Here is a 16,475-nt window from a genome sequence, read left to right as displayed (position 1 = left end):
TCCCAGAAGGCCTAGAAGAGGCTCAGGTTACTCCTATATTAAAAAAAAACCTACAGGTGACAGTACAAATCTTAACAATTTCCGACCTATCTCCAGCATCCCCCCACTAGCCAAACTCCTTGAAAAATGCGTCCAGTCACAACTAGGTGCGCACATAGAAAATTTCCATCTCCTGGACCAATACCAATGATCTGGCTTTCGTAATGGGCACAGCACTGAATCGGCTCTCACTCATGTGATGGATGACATCTTAATAATGCTTGATCAAAAATAATCCTGCCTCCTTATCCTACTCGACCTCTCCTCCGCATTTGACACTGTCAATCAAGACAGTCTCCTAGTCATTCTGGAGCATAGTCTGGGCCTCTCTGGTCAGGTGCTGCATTGGTTATCGTCCTTCCTGCAGCACAGGTCCCAAAGAGTTAAAGCGAACCATTCACTCTCCCAGCCATCCCCAGTCTCCATGGGGGTTCCCCAAGGGTCCTCCTTATCTCCTATTCTCTTCGATTTATTCCTGGAACCATTAGCTAATTTTCTCAAATCTATGGACATTCGCTTCCATATGTATGCAGACGACACCCAACTCTATCTAAAAATGTCCTCCCGGATGACATCACATCACTCAACTCCACCCTACTGACTACCCAAAACTGGTTGACTGAGAACCACCTCCTGCTAAACACCTCCAAAACAGAATTCCTCCTCATTACTCCCCCGAACCATACTCCTAAAATCGACCTCTGGGTGAACCAACTCACCGCCTTCAACTGCTCCCCCGCATTATTGACTCAGCTAACTCTCTAGGAATCACCCTGGACAAGCACCTGAATATGAAGACCCATATTAGCAATGTGTGCAAGGGAGCTAATCACCTTCTGAGAACACTCAGGAATCTTAAACCTTTCCTACCTCAAGCATATTTCAAGCAAGTGGTCCAAGCGCTTGTTTTGCCGAGGCTTGACTATGGCAGTATTATGCTATGTGGCCTCCCCAAATACACTTGGCCCGCCTATAAGGTTCACTGAACGCGGCGACCAGATTGATTACGGGCAACAAGCGAAATGCCCACATCTCCCCGGTCTTAAAATCTCTAAACTGGCTGTCCTACGAAGCCAGAATTCAACTGAAGATTGCCTACCTCTTGCACAAAGCCCTCCACCTCAAAATCCCCAACTACCTTGCGCAAAAGCTAGAACTATCCGGAGGGTGTAGACCATCAAGGAGTGCTAATTCCCTCCTCTTGAAACCTCAAATCTTCCGCAAAATGAGAACACGCCAACGAGCCTTCTCTCTCGCTGCACCAAAAATTAGGAACTCTCTTTGCACCAGAAATTCATAGAATCTCTTCCAAGGTTGCTTTCAAATTGGAAGCAAACAGATTCCTCATGAATAAGTTCTTACCTTAACATGAGGGGCGATTGTCAGCTCTATCGCATCGGACATGCTACAGTATTGGTTATTATTCCTGTTTATTATTATTGTATTTGCTCCCCTTATGTCATTATATTCATCGTCTAGCCCATTCTTCATTACCCCAGGTTTATAAAGGATCTGTTTGGTGTGCACTATTTGATTCAATGCCTATTAGATTCCCCATTTGATTCATGTTGTGATCTGTTACCTTCCTTTCCCTCAAATTGTAAAGCGCTCTGATATCCTTCGGAATCAAGATTGCGCTATATAACACTTTCTAAATAAATAAACATATCTTGAAACATGCCGTTAACATTTTGTAATGGATTAAACCTAAGTCAGCATTCAGCAAGCCCTGACCAGACCTTATGTATATAATGAAGGGAATTTTCTTATAATCAAGATAAGATTTTTGGCCAAACAACAAGAACTAGAAATTTCTAGCATGGTGCATGGGGATCACGGTCATCAAAACAGCAACAAAGTACAATTTCCTGGGGGTATGGTTTAGTGATACCTCGAAAGCTATGGCCCACATAGTTGTCTTAAAAAAGGAAGCTGGAGCCATTATATATGGTCTTACATGCCTTAATAAAAAGCAATAAAATGGCTCATTCTCCGACAATTCTCAAGGTGAGGAATGTGTCTCACCTGTCTGCACTGCACTATAGACATCAGGCTTTTCCCAGGGTCTGTGTTCCAAATTTAGACCAAACACAATGCACAACCTACAAAAAAGTACTGCTACTGCCTAGACACATTCGCAGGACAAGACTCTGTTTGGAACTTGGCCTTTCAAGACAAACTCAAACATGTGAGTCCGATACCTTGAAATATATACATCTGTGGTCGAATCTTTTTAGGTTGTAATTTCCTGACTGTTACCTGCATCACCCTTGCAGTGTTTTTATATCATCAGCCTTTCACTTATTTATGATCACGATATATGGAATGTCGTTATCCATTTGTTCATACAGAAATGGTATGAATTTTCTCGACTATACCTTGGATTACTTTCATTTTTTATTTTTCCATTTATTTTTCCATTATCTTTTCGGATTGTGGCATCTTGTTGTCCCGTTGGAGATGGGTCATTGACCTAATACCCTATACAGTTGAGCTAGCGGCTTGACAGTCTTTCTTTCTAGCTCTCCTGCCGCTATTAGTATCACCCTGTATGCAGTTCTGATACGGACGCTGACTGTCTTGCAACTCTTAACTTTTTCTTTTGTATGCTGATTAATTGACACATATTAGTATTCCACTATTTGTTATTAATTTTATTTCTGATTCTCTTTTTGATTTTGGAATGGCTGTGCCTGTTGCCAGACTCAAGTCTTTTGTTTAGCTCTATTTGCGAGCAGTGCTCTTAAGAGACGCCATGATTTGTTCCGTGCTTAAACCGCATGGCCGGGGAGGGAGACGCTGTCTCCTTGTGATTCATCTCATCTGTAAGGCCGCTCTTGCTTACTATCTTTGAAGCCTTGATTCCTTTACATCTATTTAGTCTTTAAATTTTGATGAACTATATTATTCCTTTCTGTATAGTGTTCAGATAATTATTGCTCTGAACCCTCATTGAGCTATGTTGGAATCTTGTACCGATCCTTAAATTGGCACATAACTTACATGTGCCTTGTTCTTCTTTCTTTTGGTAATTTTTAGGACCTTTGGAAAACGTTGGATTTCCATTGATTGCACTCGACGACTGTGTCTAAATAACTTTATTGATTTGGTGTTGTTTAGAATTTTGGATTTTTTTAGATGAGGTTGCAACGATATGTTCAAATCCGGAATGTTCCTCCAGAAACATGAAAGTAGGTTGGCTGGTGATTTGTTGGTAATTGGTGATGAGGGATTTATGCCTTTCCATTTTCTTTCTCACATTGCTGGTGTTTGGCTTTTGTAATTGGATACTTCTTAGTGATTTAAAACTCCCCATTTTACCTCATGGTGGATGATTCTGTAACATACCACTTTGGTTGGTTTTTATTTGGACTTTTCTGCATGATGCCCTTGCATTGTGTTATGAGCTTACTCATTGAGGCAGAAGATTGTGGTTGTGGTATCCACTTGTAAATAGTTTTTTCTTTATTTCAGATTCCTTCTTTTGGATGCTTCCTTAAATGTGTCTTTGTCCTGATGATGACCTTAGAATAATATAGGTTGATACGTTGTTGACACCCATTCTTGGCTTACAGTTATAAGGAAGCATTGACTGACATTCTCTGTTCCTGTTATTTGATCAGACGGATTTTTGCTTCTAAATTGTGTCTCATATTGGCCATTGTCTTTTCTGTCTTACACTGTATATTATGTCATGAATGGTGTTTTTTGTGTTATTATGTGAGCACCATGATTTTGTAAATGTATTTTGATACCTTGCTATTTTTGTAAAGAATATATTTTTGTAATAATTTTTATGTTGGGTTCCCCCTTTTCAATTCTTTTTCTTTTCTTGATTTCTGTATTTGTGATGTTTATTTTAGGATTTTTATATAGCGCTGACCTTACCCGAGGGTATCGAAGTGCTTTACACCAGTGTTTCAAAGGAGATACTTAATAAAGCAATATCAAACAAAAGTTCGGAAGCCCACGGGTGCTGCAGATTCTTGAGGTAGTAGTAGAGTATTGAGGTGGCCTTTTTGCATGCATTGTTGAGGTAGTTCAAGGGTGCTGCAAATTCTTGAGGTGGTAGTAGAGTCTTGTGGTGGCCTTGTTGCATGCAATGTTGAGGTCGTTGAAGGGTCCTGGGGAAACCTCAGTTTTTGGTTGAGGTGAGTCATTTGGTGGGGAGCCAAAATGGGGATAGGGTTAGGCGAGGGGGCGGGCGTTATCCCTTCGGGTTGGAGCGGTTGAGGAGGAGGGCTTTAAGGTGCATTTTGAATTTTGTGAAGGGCGGGATCATTCTGATGTCTGCTGGGATGGGTTTCCATATTTTGGGCGCATTCCCAGCGAATGACCTAGCAGCGGTTGATTGCGTGCTTCATGGGGATGGGAAGGAGCGAGTTGGAGCTCCTGAGGTTCCTTGTCTGACCTGCCCGTTTGAGCTTGGTGGCCAGGAAGTCTGGTTTCCCTGTGTGTAGGGCTTTTGCGTGAGGCAGGCCGTACTGAAATACACCCGCTGATCAATTGGAAGCCATTTTAGTTCTCTTAGTGCAGTAGAAATGTGGTCATATTTCTTGATTCTAGTGACCATTCTGGCTTCTGTGTTGAGCGTTGTTTTGAGGGGGGCTAGGTGGGTTTTAGCTGTGCCAGTTAGGGTTGCACTACCGTAGTCGAGTCTGGATAGCACCAGTGCTTGGGTGGCTTGTTTGAGGTCTTTTTTGGGAATGAATGGTTTAATCTTGTGGAGAAGCTTCAGGTTGAGGAAGGTGGTCTTTGCAGAATTTCTGATTTGTTTGGTCATGTCCTGTTTGGGGTCAAGGGTGATTCCTAGTGATTTTACGGAGTTAGCTAGGGTGAGATTTCCTTTCAGAGTATCCAAAGCTTTAGGCCATTCTGCAATATGTGGGTTCTCTTCTTTGTTGGAGGTGAGAAGGATCTCTGTTTTGTCCTGATTGAGTTTAAGGTGATTTTGGGACAGCCAGTGTTGAATTTCTTTTAGGGTGTTGTTTAGTCTGAGGATGTCATCTGGGGAGGAAGTTTCCAGATAGATCTGGGTGTCATCAGCATATAGGTGGAAGGGCATATTAGCATTTTTAAGTATGGCGGTGAGGGGTTCCATGTATATGTTGAACAGTTGCGGTGACAGCACTGAACCTTGGGGCACACCCCTGCTGACGGGGTGAAGGTCGGAGGTAAAGTTTTAGATTTTTATCCTTTGCAATTGGTTGTGGGGGAAGGAGGTGAACCAGCGGAGGACCACCTCATCGGCACCCAACCTTTCTTGTAGGTCCTTGATGAGAAGATGGTGGTCTACTGTGTCAAAGGCAGCCAATAGGTCAAGGAGAATGAGTAGGCAGCAGTGATCGTTATCGAGTGACTTGCGAATATCATCTGTGATGTTTAGGATCGCTGCCTCCGTGCTGTAGCTTTTTCTGAAACCTAATTGGTGGGGATCAAGAAGGTTGATGTTGTCCCTATGCGAAGTCAATTGTTATAGGACGCATTTTTCGAGAATTTTGGAGAGGAGGGGGAGATTGGAGACAGGTCTGAAATTGTTTTGGAAAAACAGGGTACCCCTACCAATGATGCGTTCGCTACATGTAGGGTATAGTAATCATTTGAAAAAAGGAACTGTAGCAAACAATTTATATATTATATGCCCTTTCCTATGGGGTAAGACTCTATATCAATATACTGCACATGACAACGTGAAAAAGCAATAATAAATAACAATATAGTTCACATGACAACGTGAAAAAGCAATAATAAATAACACATTTTTTTAATAAAAATATAATCAATTTATTTATATTTTTCTCTTTTTATCTGTATCATATATGTTTTCATTTATAGTTAATTCAAGATATTCATATCATTTTATATAAATGTAGTCAACAGTGTTCACAAAGAAAAAACATGCACAAAAGACACAAATCAACATCAAACGACTAGATGGATTAAGGGACTATTGAAGCAGGCAAAGCGGTGAGTTGGAACACTACGCGCGTTTCAGCTACTGCCTTCATCAGGAGACCGTCATTTGCAATACAACATTATAGACAACATTTACGTCCTATGGTGGGGAAATTGAATTCCAAAATGAGAAAGATATGTATGTGACCCATGCGAAGTTGATGTGCACCTGCTTATCTTGTCACCGATTCTTTTATTCTTGGCTGTTTTATGTAATCTATTCTAAGGATAGCCAAGGTGAAAGTGATATTTTTTTATATATATAACTTAAAAGACTTGTCTTTCTCTTCGTATGTAAAAGAATGGCCACAATGGATATCAATATAACATCTGAGAACGTCCAGCGGGATAATATTTCAACAGCTGTGACGTGTGGGAAAGCGGTCCAGACAGCTACGTTGCCAGTCAGATTTTGACTAATGGATATGATTTCCTTAGATGAAGTATTGACAGGCGTCTTATAAGGATTGTTTGCCGGATGCCATAATATGAAAAAATAGAAGAAAAACAATGTTGTACCCCAGGATAATTTTCTCTCCCAATTTTAGAGAATACAAGCAAGGGAAAGAGGCCTCTTGTTTGTATGGGTTATTTTATTTGAACCCTTTGAACAATTAATTGTTAAATCATTTTGAAAGACATTTTAAGGTAGAGAAAAGACACTACTTACACACATTTACACTATTTACACTATCATACAATATACACAAGACAATATGTACAAATGAATTCACAATTATAAGCAAGCTTCTTTTACAATAAGAAAAAACAACAATTCTGTTCACACAAAAAATCAATCTTTGTGAAAGATTCAACTTATTGGAAAGCCCAACCAGGGTCAAAAATCCTTTGTTGTAATCCTTTCAACAGAATCCCTGCATAACAAAAGGCCCCTCTTTATCTGAATCATTGAAACGCGGGACCGCGTTTCCCACATGAAAAGGTAAAATTCTGTGACTTCTGTCCCTGGTTTTAGGGGAAGGTTTCCAATCCTTGTAAATAGTGGCTAAATCAAGCTTCCTTTATCTTTATAGAATTCCACACTGACAGAGCCCTGAAGAGAATCTGTGACTTCTCCCAGATTTGAAACGCGTCGGCATAACGGCGAATAGGCATTTTTTGATTAAACAAAATTAACAGTAATTTGTTAATTGTTATTGATTGCTGAGTAAAAAGTGATTGTTCTGTTGCCTTTTCCTGTTTTTTTGACCCTGGTTGGGCTTTCCAATAAGTTGAATCTTTCACAAAGATTGATTTTTTGTGTGAACAGAATTGTTGTTTTTTCTTATTGTAAAAGAAGCTTGCTTATAATTGTGAATTCATTTGTACATATTGTCTTGTGTATATTGTATGATAGTGTAAATAGTGTAAATGTGTGTAAGTAGTGTCTTTTCTCTACCTTAAAATGTCTTTCAAAATGATTTAACAATTAATTGTTCAAAGGGTTCAAATAAAATAACCCATACAAACAAGAGGCCTCTTTCCCTTGCTTGTATTCTCTAAAATTGGGAGAGAAAATTATCCTGGGGTACAACATTGTTTTTCTTCTATTATATTACGGTCCAGTTGAACCCCTGTCCCAGGACCAAACTCCGTTTTTTTGCAAATAATATGAAAAAAGCCATCGTGTAAAGCGTACAAATCTGAACAATTTCACAATGATTCTACCTAGCCGGGATTCTGTAGTGGAGATGCCGCCAAACGTATTCGATAAAGTGACGACAGGGCTGAAATTGTTCAGATCTGTGGAGTCCAGGTCTGTTTTTTTAGTAGTGGCATTATTTGGCCGTCTTTGAGGCAATCCGGTATGATGCCGTTTCTCAGGGAGCTGTTGATGATTCTGCACCAGAACGGGGCTATTGTGAGTTTGAGTTTTTTGGTCAATTGAGAGGGTATGGGATCAAGGACATGCGAGATGCCGAGATTGGATTGAAGGATCTCCAACTATTTGTGAGGTGCCTGTATGAGCTTTCGGTAAGGAGTGGGAACAGGCTTTCGCAGGCGTCGTTGGTGGTGATGTCAAGTGAGAGCATAATTTTGGAGATTTTTTCTTCAAAGAAGATGGCAACGTTTTCGCATAGTTCCTTAGAGGCCTGGGTAGAGGACACGGGGTGCTTAGTGGTTTGTTGTTTGATGATTTTGAACAGTTCGTTGGGCCTATTTTTTTCACTGTCCAGGGCGGAGCACAAAAAGATCGATTTTTCCGTACGTATGTGTTTTTTGTAGTTTCTTCAAGCTGCTTTGAGTTGTTCTAGTATGCTAGTGGAGGAGTTTTTTCTCCACAGTCTTTCTGTGGCTCTGAGTTGTCGCCTTTCGTTTTTGATGTCTATATTGAACCAGGATCTCGATGGGATGTTCCTGGCTTTTTTTTGTTTCAGAGGGGCTATCTGGTCAAGAATGGATGTCAGGGTTGTGTTGTAATGGTCGGTGAGTTCTGTCGTTGATAGAGCCCCCATGGAGGTGTTGTGGAGGGAATTGACTTTTTCTTCCAGGTCGGTCATGTTGATCTGGGTGACGTTTCTGGTCCATGTGGGCTCTTCTTGGATGGGGGGTTGTAGAGCTGCTGGCTGAGTGAGATGGAAGAGGATTAAGTGGTGGTCAGACCAGTCCATGGGCAGGGTATCGATTATTTTCACTGTGTCAAATTTGGTGATAATGGCATCAAGGATTGCTACTTTGTTGTGAGTTTCTTCTGTGCAGTGAAAGGTTGGTGTTATGTAGCAGCTCGATCATGTTTTGAATTAGCGGGTTGCTATCTTCATTCCAGTGTAGCTTGAGGTCTCCCAGGATTAGGTTATTCGCCTCTCGTAGTGAGCAGTGGGCGATCAGGTCAGACAGGTGCTCAGCGAAAGTGGTGGGGTTGCCTGGGGGATGGTAAATAAGGTGGCAGGTTAGTGTTTTATTGTTGCTTGTGTTGATGTAGACTGTTAGGCACTCAATGGTGTTTTAGTTGAAGGAGTCCATTTCCGACATGGAAATATTGTCTCTGTGGATGATCGCTATGCCTCCTCCTCTTTGGGAACTACGGACGGTCTTTGTTGAGTGGGGAGGGGGGGGAAGAGTGGGCATGCATTGTAATATTCTTTTCTATATGTAATCTTCTCAAACCATTGTAGCATGAATATTATCTCTTCAAATTGAATTATCAGCATTACAATCGGATGCCATCCCCTAAAGTTGGAAATGGCTTACCAACAGGAAGCCGCAAATAACATCATATCTATCAGACACTCTCTCCTAAAATGTTTCTGGCATTTTGTCCCCTTCAAACAGCTCCTACTTATCAGGGAAGCCACAGCCATACCTTTCAGAGGCCATCCATAAACAGGCACGCAGAGACATTTTATACATGCACCTGTTGGGTCTACCTGTAGTCGACTTTAATCCATGAGCTTAACTGGGTAAAGAGGATGCCTGAAATCTCTGCAACTTTAAGCACGAATCATGGTTGCTCCTTCAATGTTGCTGCCCTATACTTGACACCACTAGGAGGTCCCAGCTGAAACCAATCCACCTGATGAAAGCGGTTTGTACTTGTTTGGAGGCTTCGTTGCTGTGATTCTGTCAAATCGACATAAGAACTCTATCGAGGTGTGGTAAATTTGTTTAAGGAACTTGCAGCTTAACTTTATCTTTCATCTGCTCATTCCCAGCCTGCCACTTTTAAGCAAAAGCTAATAATGGACTATTACATACAGAAACCCTAAAACTGGAACATGTGCGGCAATGGTCTCCTGGGGCAAGTTCTGCACGAAGCACTATTATCCGTCATCCCTGTTAGACCTGACATCATTGGCCTGAGTCTCTCCTCCATTTTTTCTGTTTGCCTCCTCCGTTTACGATGTTTTTGCTGGTATATCGCTTTGGGCACTGTGCCACTGCTGATCAGTGCCGCAGTGCAAGTGCTCCCTATGTTAAATTCCTGTATTGATTGAATTCCATGTTTGGCTTATTTGGTTTACTGTCAGTCCCTAGTCTAGTGCACGAGGAGTGCCAGGGCTTGTAAATACAAATGCTGCTAGTGGGATTGCAGCACGTTTTGCGCCACCCACACGAGCGGCCTAGTAAAAGTATGCCTAAAGGTCTGCCATTGCTAGACCTACGTGCAGTCTGGTACTGTCACGCGGACTGCGCGAGTACACCTACTTGCCAGTCCCCAAAACCTTCCCTTAACTTCATGTTAGTCACCCCTGTGGTAGGCCCGAGGGCAGGGTGCATTGTAAGCGTAAGGTAGGACAAGCCTGACAAAGTTAGCATGTCCTAATAGTGAAGTACCGCCGTATTCGTTCTTCACTATTGTAATGTTGCCTGCTCTCTATTAGTTAGAATGGGCTGCCGGGATTATTAATGTTATAATCCTAGCGGGCTCGGGGAGCATAGCACAATGTCAAGTTTGGTATCCCTGAACTCAGGGTTTAATAACGCATCCGTTTGGGTGAATGGTTTTTGGACTCTGGGTTTGAAAATAGCACTTTTAGAAAGTGCCTATTTTCTTGCCTAACTATTTCTGGTTTCTGCTGGTTTGGTGTGTGCGTGACAGGGGCTGGGTGGCTCCAGAGTTCTGAATGAGTCAGTGTGGGGTGAGTGGTACATCTGCATTGAGAGTAGGGGAAGAGTAGCTCCTGATAGCCGGCCCTGCCCGATACAATGCTGGCTCCACCTCCTGCCGAGCGACAGATAGTTCTGCTCCTGCCAGTGACAATACTGGCTCAACCTCCTGCTGAGTGTCTGAGGACCCAGCCCTGCACCGTGAATAGGCCAGGTGCCTCTGCCCGGCTGCACCCACAACAGACCCGGGATGAGGGGGAGTTCCCCTGTATGGACAAAGGGATCAAAGTTAAAAAGGGGTATAAGAGAAGGACCCCTGAACCAAGACTTTAGATCAATTCTGACAAGGAACCCTGAACCAAGGACAAGAAGCCTGCTGATCCAAGGACTTGCCTACCCCTTCTGCCAGAGTGATGTTTGCTGGGGGTAATCCTGCAGTCACTTCTTTATTTTTGCCAAGGAACCAGGAGAGAGGAACTGAGTGTGTACTCTCAAAGCTTTGCCAAGGAAATCTCCAAGGGCTGGAAGAGTGCCAGCCTCCTGTTGAAATCACAGGGCTAAAGGACTTCACCATTTGCTGAAAGTGCTTGTTGCTGGAACCTGAAAGTCCAGCACCTCTGAAGAAATCCAGCAATCCCGACGCCGACGGACGCCGCCGAATCCAGCCCGACATCGTGAGTGCAGCTCCCGTGTCCCGCATCTTCGACGCCGGCCGCTGGGCCCGATCGACGCTAGTAGCGAAGCTGCTGCCGACGCCTCGTTCCCGAGCCCTCTCGACGCCGTGAGCGCTGCTCACTCTTGCAACATCCTCATCGACATCGACAACGGCGCCGTATCCTGCTTCACCTCGTGAGCGCTGCTCCTGCCTGACATCTGTCGACGCCGCTGCAGATCGCCCCGACCCCGAGGCTGGATCGACGCCGAAGGTGCGACGCCGGACATCTCAACGCCTCGGATCATCGTGTGCTTTGCTTTTCCAAGGTACTGTGTTGTGGGGGGTCCGTGTGACTCCGGGCTCGACGTAGCGCTCCTCGCGGTCGACGCCGAACCTTTGGATTAACTTTGCCTTGACAAGGATACCCAGCAGGTATATGGTTCAGCCTCTACAGACTCCATTGCCCATGCCTCTCTACACCCTCAAGTTCAACCATATTGTCCTATTTCCCCGGATGGAAGATAATCAGCCCTGCCCCCCGGACACTGGTTCACACGTGGCCGAAGTCAGACTTAGTTTGGGTCCTCAGGAAGCAGGTGGGAATATGTAATAGTTTTACTTAGGAGGTAGGCGTAAACAAGGGAGAGATCAGTAGCCACTTGGGAAGTTCACCCCAGGTCTCAAAACACAAAGGTGTCACGCAGTCTTTTGACCCACTTCTGAACTGTCTCGGAAGTGCTTCTTCAACCCAGTCAATCTATTTCTCTACTAACTGGTGCCACAATGTCTTTGGGAGACACCAGGTGTGGAGACGGAAATTGGTCCACCGCAGTAAGGGTCAGCAAGGGAAAAAGCAATGAATGGGCAGTTACACAGGGGAGTCTCTTGGAAGGATTAGGCGCCCTGATCAGTACACAATGATCCTAGTCATGCCCGGGCAATCTGGGCACAGCATTGGTGCATGTAGAGATGAGTTGCACCAGGCACTTCAGATTTCAAACAAGATGAGTGGCAAATTTCACACCTCCCTGGTCAGAAGGCACAATGATCAATGCACGTCTTGTTGGGTTGCATCAGTCAACTCCGAGCGCACATAGCAAAGAGTTGCAACTCCATACTTCTCTGGAAATAAGGCACAACATCCGGTGTATGATGATTCAGGTTGCTCCAGACCAGTCCGGTCACACACAAGTAGGCACAAGATCAGCAGAGCCACATGAGGTAGAATAAGCCACTACTCCAGGTTCACCCCTATCTCCGAAGGTTGCTTCCTGTGAATCAGACAATACACACAAGAGAAATGCAGCACAACTGAAATAATGGGCCATGCGGGGTCCCTCAACCGGTGAATCTGCTCACCACAACAAGACAGCTCAGATGCGGGTAACATTTATGGGGCTCTGCACTAGGCAATCAGGTATTCAGACAAGTCTTAAGTCCACACTCACATCACACTGCCAGTTTGTATTTAGTAGCCTAGAGGGGCACTTGAGAGAGCACCGGTCTCCAGATGTCACAGGTAGATGGTGTAGGTCCTCGGGGGAGATCTTTGATGTCCCAGAGATCTCTGGGAAAACAGGCCCCACACTTCAGGGTACCACACTTCAGCAGGTCCTCTGCCCATGCCAGTCTCTATTTGGGCATTTATCCTTCATGTGCACAATAGGGTCCTCTGACAGTGTGCACCATGCAGCCCGAGTTCTTTGGTTCCACGCCCCCACATGCGTATCTCATATGTATACTGTTGTGTGTCTTTGAAGTAGGGGTGGCTTACGGGTTTTCACTTTGAACCACAGACGTCTTCCCCAAATTGTCTGCCGTGGGGCTTTGGAATGCAGATTTTAATCTTTAGTGGGGCCACAATCCGGCCCCTAGAGACTAAGTGTCACAAACCTCTATTTTCAATTTATCCTATTCGGTCCTAAAATGGCAGAGGTCTGTCATTCCCATGGAATATCCATGTTTTATGTCTGTGGATTAGGGAATGCACAGATGTGCTCCCCATACACCTGGTGTCCACTGGAGCTAGACACCACGGTCCCCGAGACTCTCGGAGCATAGAAATATCCATATTTTATAAGTGGCCTATCTAAGCAAGTAATGCAAAAAAAACCTTTGCCAATGGAAAGGATTTGGCACCGCAAATCAATTGATATGATACATCATGAGGGTGCTCCACTCCAATCCACTACTGTAGTGTGAAATATTGTCAACCATTTCCCTATATTTACTTGTGGGCAGAGCAGATCTCATAGGTAGTGAAAACACACATAAGAATTCTTCACTACTTGGGCGCATGTGCACTATTGCGCACCCCGACCTGAGATTGCAGGAGGGACGCATAGTTCCCTGCACCGGTGGTGCCAGTGCGCCTGCCCAAGTCTGCATGGCAGTCTGAACATGGGTTTAATCAATATGTGTGCCTGTGCACACGCACTAACCTCTCAGGCACAGGTGTGGGCACACTCTCCTAGCGGTCTACACTGCCAAGCTTCTAATGTGTTCGCCCACGATAGCTACCAGTGCACACCTACTGGTCTGCAATGATGGATCGGCCTGTGTTTCAGAACATGAAATCAGCGACATTTCCTAACATAGATAGGAAGGGCACATGCACTTTCACATGGCAAGGATAGGCTGGGCACATGGCTCACCCAGGCCTTAGCACCTTTGGTACCAGTGTGCACAAACCACCCTGCTCGGCCCAGCCGGACATGGGTGGCCCCCCTCACAAGTATGATTGCACACTCCTAGCCCGTGACAGCACCATGAGTGCAACTACACCAACACAGGCCTACACTGACAGGCCTGACCCAGATGTTAGAACGCCGGGGTTGTAGATATGCAGTCATTAGCCCCCTATGGCAGTCCGGGCACCAATCCATCGCACCATAGGTGCCAGGGCACATCTTCCAGCCTGCCACAGCAGTGGGACACGTATCTGGAACAACATTAGGGCGGGTGCTCCCTGGGTATGTGGTTTACCTGTTTACAGGGAGCACAGAGGTATAGCACCAAAACCCCTTCATATCCGCACCCCTAGCACAATGTGGGAGAGGAAGACGCACACACCTTCCCTCTGCCGTTCAGAGGGAAGGTGCCCAGTTCCTAAGGCTATGCAGTGAGAGTAGTAAAGACTAGGAGGAAAAAGCTAAACATTTTTTTGTAGTTTCCCATAAGAAGACCATGTCCAACAGTGATGCAGTTCTTACTCCCGGCCCAACCTCATTTAAGCACTTTAGTCCAAGGGGACATCAATACTTAGCACTTTGCACTTTAGTTCGTCAGCTATTGGTTTTTATTCCCTTCCTTAATCCTTTTTTTTATCATGGATAGGATTTTGGGCTTTAGTAATTTTGAACAAGAAAGCAAAACATGGATGTTTTTTCTTTTCTCTAATATTTTCTGAAACTGGAAGGAAGTTGTTATTTAATGTTTGATCGTAAATTGTTATGGTTCTTATTAACTAAAACAATAGAATTGACATTGACAACCTGGAAACTTTGTTTTTCATGGGCAAAAGGGAAAATCATCGATTTTCACATTTCCTCCTGTTCCTAACTATTATTATTGTAAGGTCAGTAATTTAAGACTGCTAGAGCGGTTTCCCAGACTATATAGTTTTTCCCAAAAGCATCATACATAATATACGTATATTGAGAAGCTTTTTGCCATCAGGCTTCATCTACAAGTCTATTAAATTGTTACTCAACCTTTGCTTCTGCCCACCACAGCTTACAGCAAAGATCAATGGGTCAGCCCACTTCACCTATTGGTCATCTACCCTTTGAGTGACTGCAGAAACCCTGTGCACATTGTACACATCTTACAAAAATAGTTCCTTTTTATTCAGTTACAAAGTCTGCTTCTTTATTTTATTGGGTTTATTTTATATGAACTTTAAATACCAGTATTTATTTCCCTCCACTCCTTTTTTAAAGCTTATCTTCTAAAGTATTTCAGTTAGATTGTAACTTTGTAGCTGTCTGTGATTTTAGTGCTTATTTGGGTGACGATTTATTTGTGTCTCCTTCACTAATAAAAATAATAATAACCAAAAGTGGCAGCTTAGGGATAGACTGATGTCTCCAAAGGTTCAGTCAGTGGAAAGTTGTGTCAATCTGCTAATCAGTGAGCACAAATGGTTTTACAATGGTTTAGTTGTGGGTTGGCCGCATTTCTCTGACCCATTGTGGGACACTAGTGTAGACAGGAAAGCCACCTAAGTAAGAATGGCAGGGTTACTAAGTTCACAATACACAAATAGATCAAAACAAAGAGGGCAACTAAGGTGTTCAGTGGCACAATATCAAAGACAACCTACGTTGCAAAACAGCTATGAATATCTAGAGTTCAAAGCCGCTTCAGGACACACTAGTTCCCTTTCTCTTTTGAATTATAAATATCAAAGATGCTTTGCTTTGCTTTTGCATGCTTCCACAGAGCTCCCGTGCTGCCTTAAATACATGTGATGGGAAAAACACCTTTGAAGTCACTCTCCTGTGCATTGCATCCACCCTGCCACAAACACGGGTTGCACAGTAAGGAAGTGTATATAGAAGTGTGGTCACTTCTACCATATGAAATCCTCATTCTGTGGAAAAAAAATGTGGGGCCTATTATCAAGAACGGCGGTAAAAATTATCATTGGTTTAGCGGCAGAATCCGGCCGTTAAATCGGCGACGATGGGTTTGAAAGTATGCCCTTGAGAATTCCAATAGAAGCCCATGTTCTGGTGTGAACATGGGCTTCTATTGGAATTCTCCAGGGCATATTATCAAGCTCTTTATCGCCGCTTTGGCAGCAGTTTTCTGCCGCTAAACCTGCGATAATTTTGGATTTCTATCAATATTGCGCCCTAACATTATTTGGTCTTTAGAAACAGCAAACATTGCATGAGCGAATAATGTGCGTTTCACAAGTTTTAAAAAGAGAAATTGGGCGTGTGTGCACGGCTCGCAAAGTTTTTGTGACGCAGAGAACCAATGCTTATTCAATACATTGTGTGGTTGGAAAAATAGAACTTAAAATTCCTACGGCATTAGAAAAAGTACCAGTTTTAAATAGGCTACGAGGTGAACGTCACTGTCATAGTGTCAACTAAAGCTCACAAAGCCTTCTGGAAAAACAACTACCAGAATGTATGCTCTTTCTGCATATGCAAAGGTATTGTTATAATATATAGAGTGTTTCTCAAATATTCTGATAAGCTATTTATTACATTGTATTTAATACTGTGAAGGAGTTTTTTTCTCAAATAGTCAGATAAGCGCCTTA

This window comes from Lissotriton vulgaris, chromosome 8 (assembly GCF_964263255.1).
Source record: "Lissotriton vulgaris chromosome 8, aLisVul1.2, whole genome shotgun sequence".
Lineage (NCBI taxonomy): Eukaryota > Metazoa > Chordata > Amphibia > Caudata > Salamandridae > Lissotriton > Lissotriton vulgaris.
Note: the sequence above shows the minus strand (reverse complement) of the source record.